The following is a 6,000-nucleotide window of genomic DNA, read 5'->3' as shown; positions in this document are numbered from 1 at the left end:
TTTCATTATTTGAGATACTAAATATTCATTCATTCATTGCAAGACCTGGAGCTAGAACACTGACCGTTGTTTGAGCACCTGCCCTTGTAAGGGTCTCAGCGTGGCCCTGATCTCCTGTCTTGTGTAAACCATTTAACTGCTGTCGAAGTGAATGTATTAAAGGGATCTTGCACTGGGGCCAATCACATTTTAATGAGAACCACCAGTGATTGTGTTACCATTATTGCACTTGTCACTCAGTACAAAGATTCTCAAACTTTTTGTATGGAACCATCAGGGACCACTTTAACTGTATTATATATATATATATATATATATATATATATATATATATATATATATATATAGTACCCCACTAGGAGAACCATGGTTCTAGTGGGTTTCATGGAGGGGTTAGTCGTCTTGAGCTTCCCTCTCTCCTTCTGGCTCGTGCCTGTTTGTTCCTGTGACTTATTGTTTTTTTTGTTTTGCTAAATTAGCATCCTTCTCTCGTGTGCCTGCTCGTGCGTGCTGCTCGCGCGCGTGTACGTGTGCGCTCGTGTATGCATGTCAGTGTGTGCGCGCGCGTGTGTGCGCGTGTATGCACGCCCGTGCGCGTGTATGCGCGCGTATGCATGCCTGTGTGCGTGTGTGTGCGCGTGTGTGCGCGTGTGTGTGTGTGTGTGTGTGTGCGCGCGCGCGCGCGTGTTGCCATATCACTCTGGCTCTTACTGAAGCGCTGCTCCGCTCGCGCGCCTCGGCAGTCCTTCTCATGTTTAATTATTTTTTTTTTCCCTCCCGGAAATTATTTATTTCCCCCTAATCAGTCAAACTAGTTTAGACTCCTGACAGCTCTGTGTGTGTGTGTGTGTGTGTGTGTTTCCTGCACTGTTGTCTCCTGCTCGGGACGAAGAGAGACCAGGACTCCGTTTGGACATTCTCCTTCCCCAGACTTCTCAACGGGACACTAGGGTAAGTGCACTACTTCAAGCGCCCTAACACTCTCCTATGTCAGTACTTATTTATTATTGCTATTTATAGAAAGGTTAAATAGCATCAGATATTCATTCACTTCATGCAAACCAGAAGTGTTCAGTTTATATGTTATGCAAAAGCAGTTGTAGTGTGTGATGCATATTTAACTATAAGATAGATAGATAGATAGATAGATAGATAGTGAATGCACAGGTATAAGATGCCCCTTTTCCTCCACTTTTATTGGTTTAACGCATTCCAGCAATGCATCTTTGGGTCCTTTTGAACTGTCACGCAACTGACCCTCCTTAATAATTACACTCCTTAAGGTTCATTGCATAATTCCTCACTTCCTAGGATGCTTCTGTTTGGATCCCTTCTGCTCTAGGATTTGATATTCCATTACAGACCTTTACATTTTCCTCCATCTGATCAAATCTAGATTTAACTTTGTTTTCTGAGAGAGTTGAGAATTGCATGAAGCAGCTTGGAGAGTGTGGGAAGGAATGCGTTTGTTAGACATTCGTATCATGAAAAGGTGATGTGTAGCACACCTGTATCGCTAGCAAACACACCAGCACACACTCTTACGCAAGTGTTTTTACATATCACTGTGGCACCTTTCTCTGTGTACAATAGTGTCCCGAGGAAACAAACTCAGCCGTGTTATTCGTTAAACATCATTGCATTGTAGGTTTATCATACATTCATTATACATGATACATTATGTATCTCAGAAATGCTGAAAAGATGCTATGAACACCTTGTTTGCACCATTTTTTTTTTAAAAAATCACATTTTAATCACGGGGGGCATGATGGCTTGGTGGAGTTGGGGGTTTGAATCCCACCTCCATCCAGTGTGTGCGGAGCTTCCATGTTCTCCCTGTGCTTTGGGGGTTTCCTCTGCGTACTCCAGTTTCCTCACCTAGTCCAAACACATGCACTGTAGGCTGACTGGCATTTCCAAATTGTGTGAATGTGTGTGCGATTGTGAGTCCAGGGTGTCCCCCCGTGCATTCCCTGTGAATGCTCCAGGCTACCCCGCAACCCTGTATAGGATAAGCAGTATGGAAAATGGATGAATGGATGGATTTTAATCACATGTAGCCTCTTAAAGCAGCGATAGTCTGACTCAATACTACATATCAATGTGTTATCTGTTGATATTATAACCTTTGGAGTAATCTTCTTAAAGGGTGATGTCATCCTGTTTGAGAAATACCACTTGACTGTTTTTTTTTTCTAACTTTATATTAATTAATTAATTGATTTTATAGACGTTTCTTGCACCTAGAGTCAGACTGAAGACAAATCCAGGAAGTAACTGCATCGTACTTCATTAATGTTAGTAGAAATTAAGTGTAGTACACGACGTTTCCAGAGAAACAGCTGTCAGCTGTCCAGGCAAAGTGCTTTTTATGCTGTTAATATTCAAGTCAATATTCAAAATGGCTGACAAAACACGAAATTCATTCCACATATACCCGAGAGTGAAGACGAGCTTTCTTTTCTCTTTACGTTTCTTCAATTCATTGCTCCCCATAACAACAACTAGTGATGTAAACAGATGTCATTAATCCGACGTCCATCGATGTTGACACGTCTCGCCACTGGAAAGGAGAAATCCGATGTATTGCAGGAGAACGGATTGCAGGAGAACTCCAACAAGATATAGCTTGTGAATACAGATATCAAAAATACGATGTTCATAGAACATGTGTAAAAGTTTGCTGTTTTATTGACTTATAACATAACATATACAGGGCAATACTGATGACGTCAATTTCAAGCAATAGTTTTTAACAGAAATAAACCCTTTGTGTTAAACGAATACATGGATGAGCACTTGAATGAAAGAAAAAAAAATGAAGCAACGATTAGTGATTTTATATATATATATATATATATATATATATATATATATATATATATATATATATATATATATATATATATATATATATATATATGTATGTATATGTAAGGATTTCTTAAACACCTCAATGTTTGATTTGTCCCAGTTTTAAACTTTCAGATTCCAGATTCTTGACTAAAAGACAGTAAATCAACTGAGTATCCAGTTCTTTTTGTATTTGTGCATTTTGATAACTGATGAAATAAAAAAGAGCTCATAAAGAACTCTTAGATCTAACTGTATATAACTTTATAATAATCAAAGCCCCAAATCTTAAACCTTAAACCTTGAATTCAAGGGCTATCTCTCCTTCTTCCTCTGATGAGAGAGAGAGAGAGAGAGAGAGAGGGAGAGAGAGAGAGAGAAACAAAAGCGGAATGGTGTAGCACCCCACACACACACGGACACGCACACACACACACACACACACAGCTAGGATGACTTAGACTCTCTCACCTTCATATTGACACCTCATCTGTTATCATTAGGCACAGAGTCAAACAACTTTCTCGAGATGCGAGTGTGAGAGTGCGTGTGTGCGTGTGTGTGTGTGAAAGAGAGAAAGAGAGAGTGGGGGAAGACGGAATCAGAACTGTGCTTCTGAGTATGTGTGTGTGTGTGTTTGTGTGTGCGTGCATGTATATCTTAGAGCTCTCTCTCTGTATATGATTGATGGAGCTAGGTCTCTTTCTCTCTCTCTCTCTCTCTCTCTCTCTCTCTCTCTCAGACACACACACACACACAGATAGACAGGAGATTTAGGGGTTAGCGTATTGACGTGACGTGACCTCTGAACTGTCAGGCAGAATCAAGGACACACCTGCCACGCACAGTAAAACTGCTTATTATATAAATTATATTATGTATTATATTCTATTTATATATTATAATTATATAGAGATTAAGATTTTATGTTGTTCATTTAAGATGTTAAGGATTGTGTATTTTTTTTAAAGATTTAAAAGATTAAAAAATGTTCATTCGCTCTTCACTGTAGTCTGTCTGTCTGTCTGTCACTCTGTTCTCATGATGCTTTACTCACTTTGTACTCATAATTTTGTCTCAGTAATACATTTAGTATTATTAAGTATCTGTGTGTATCTGCATATATATCAATAATATTCAATAGTCTTTGTATAATCTGTATATATACTGTATATGAGTACATGTATATGAACCACACACACACACACACACACAGAGCTTTGCTTTTGACTGTTACACTGGAGACTCCTTCCAAAACTGCAAAATAAACATCTCCACACATCACTATTTCAATATTTATATTTTTTAAAATCTGTTCGTCTGGATTGTCCACCACACAAGCATGTGAATGAGTTGTTACTATAGAAACGATAATATATATATATATATATATATATATATATATATATATATATATATATATATATATATATATATATATATATAAAAAAAGAGGACATGCATGGAATATAAACCTTGCAGTTGGAACTACTGTCAGAGCTGCTGCTCTAGAAAATGAATCAACACCTTCTGACCAATCACAATTGAGAATTAATATACTGCCGTAATTGTATAATCATGCGATCATGTGATAACCTTGCCGTCTCTCTCTCTCCTTCTCTCTTTTTTTTCCAGATCGCCTCTGTGGGAGAACGTCGAGGTAAGTGAGAGAGAGATGGTATTTTTACTGTGTGAGTGGAGAACGTTAACGAGGAGCAGGGTGTGAAGCAGGAAGGTGATAAGTAATGTAAAATAAGTAATGCTTGACACACACCAAGGTGATAATTTGATGTTTGATCCAGTCGAGATTCAGATGTGAGAGCTTTGCTTTTGAACAAAGCTAATACCTGAATATATATTCCTGTGTATGTAGAGGGTTCCGTTATATGTTTCTCTTTCTCTCTCTCTCTCTCTCTCTCTCTCTCTCTTTCTTGCTTTCATTCAATCCGATGTGGTCGTCTCAAGGTCTCTATATGGACGTTTTAATATGTCTCTCAGTCTGATGTCCATTGAGATCAATAAAACACTGCATTCAAGTAAATCTCAGGCTTACTCTTTCACACACACACGCTTGCGTGCACACACACTTAAATGTTTTGTGTCCTTCAGTCTCAGTCATTGTTTCTATCTTGGTTCTGTATCTTTCTACGTCTTGCAAACATTCACAATCACTACATGCATGACAAGAGTTCATAGCCTTGTATAGCTATGATAATAAAATCCCATTTCTAGCTTAACTAGATTTTTTTTTTCTTTTTGTAATTTGTCATTTGACTTGTGAAATGTGTGAAATTGAATATGTGAAGCACATTAAAGCCAAGATAATCAGAATCCAAAGAACCAAACAGCACAAACTAGTGGCCATGCAGAGCAACAAGATCCCAATGGGAATTAAACTTGCTAAATGTAGATTATACACAGTCCATTTGTGTGTCAAGCTTATTATACATTGTTTATGCTCTTGGGTTGGACATACAATCAATATCAAGGGAGGTACTGGTTCATTTAGGCACACATGAACCAACACACACACACACACACACACACACACAAACATACTGCACGAGTCATATTCCTAAACCCATAATGCACTCCAATATAAATCTTCCTCTATCCACCAAAACACACTCTCTGCTTTTTGTGCTGTCTTCTTTCACACACACACACACACACACACACACAAACTTCCTTTTCCTGGATTTAATATACCCAGAAGTGACTAGCCACAATCTTTGAATCAAAACATTATTTCTGCCCCCCCCCCCCCCCCCCCCCCAAAAAAGCCTGAGCAAATACCTGTTTTTTTTTAAAGGATTTTTTCAGTTGTCCTTCTGGGAACCTTTAAGCATTTATGTGGAGTGTTTTTTTTTATTATTATTTTATTTTATAAAGAAAGGCTCCCAAGTAGAACCCTTTTAGGATGCTGAGAATGCTTATACGCTACAAAGTATCCCTTAAAGGACCCTTTTTGCAAAAGCCAGGAAAATGTTACTAAAACAGACACACAATGTTCAGTATAAGTGTGTATCTCTACCCTGTAACACAGTAAATTATGCTTATATTGCAGTATTTGTGATGTGCCTAGTGATTCTGGTGCTAATTTGTTGATGTATTTTTGTTATTCCTGTGGGAAGTTAGCAGTTT

General features: G+C 38.3%; 1 protein-coding gene across 2 annotated transcripts in view; it reads left to right on the top strand.

The window, feature by feature from the left end:
* The first annotated feature begins 686 nt into the window (after positions 1-686).
* The window catches only part of ptprdb (protein tyrosine phosphatase receptor type Db), a 67,996-nt gene continuing 62,682 nt past the window's right edge, over positions 687-6,000 (top strand). Inside the window, exons 1-2 of one of the 2 annotated variants that reach the window (XM_053230755.1) lie at positions 687-951; positions 4,492-4,516. The gene's annotated coding sequence lies outside the window, so the exon portion shown is untranslated. The remainder of the gene's footprint in view (positions 952-4,491; positions 4,517-6,000) is intronic. The other variant, XM_053230757.1, reaches the window with a different exon arrangement.

The sequence above is a fragment of the Pangasianodon hypophthalmus genome, chromosome 28 (genome assembly GCF_027358585.1).
Source record: "Pangasianodon hypophthalmus isolate fPanHyp1 chromosome 28, fPanHyp1.pri, whole genome shotgun sequence".
In the NCBI taxonomy this organism is placed as follows: Eukaryota; Metazoa; Chordata; class Actinopteri; order Siluriformes; family Pangasiidae; genus Pangasianodon; species Pangasianodon hypophthalmus.
The sequence above is the reverse complement of the archived record's forward strand: the minus strand, read 5'-3'. Positions and strand labels throughout refer to the sequence as shown.